The sequence below is a fragment of the Mandrillus leucophaeus genome, unplaced genomic scaffold (genome assembly GCF_000951045.1).
Source record: "Mandrillus leucophaeus isolate KB7577 unplaced genomic scaffold, Mleu.le_1.0 Scaffold20, whole genome shotgun sequence".
NCBI lineage: Eukaryota > Metazoa > Chordata > Mammalia > Primates > Cercopithecidae > Mandrillus > Mandrillus leucophaeus.
The window spans coordinates 4,314,195-4,314,804 of record NW_012102032.1 but is presented as its reverse complement, the minus strand read 5'-3'; positions in this window follow the sequence as shown (position 1 = coordinate 4,314,804).

Sequence of the window (610 nt, the reverse complement as noted above, 5' to 3'; positions counted from 1 at the left end):
GGATAATGATAGCACCTAGCAGAGGGTTTGTAGTGAGGCACCAGTGGGTTCATACCTGCTAAGTGCTTAAAACAGTACCCGGTGTATGGTAACTACTCAATAAATACGAGTGATGGTAATTTCCGACTACGCTTAAGAGCAACAATGTCCTTGAATTAAATCTCACCTGAGACTGGCTGCCATGACTCATGCCTGTAATCCAGCACTTTGGGAGGCCGAGGTGGGAGGATCAATTGAGCCCAGGAGTTTGAGAGCAGCCTGAGCAACACAGAGAGACCTTGTCTCTATTAAAAATCAAAAAATTAGCCAGGCGTAGTAGTAGGAGCCTGTGGTCCCAGCTCCTCGGGAGGCTAAGGTGGGAGGATCTCTTGAGCCTCAGAAGTCAAGGCTGCAGTGAGCTATGATTGTGGCACTGCACTCCAGCCTGGGTGACAGAGCTGAGACTCTCTCAAAAAAAAAAGAAAAGAAAAGAAAAGAAAAGAAAATAACTCACCTAACAACATACAAGCTATTTTCCTTTCCTCCCTTTCCTTTTTTTTTCAGATGGAATCTTGCTCTGTCACCCAAGCTGGAGTGCAGCGGCACAATCTCGGCTCACTGCAACCTCCAC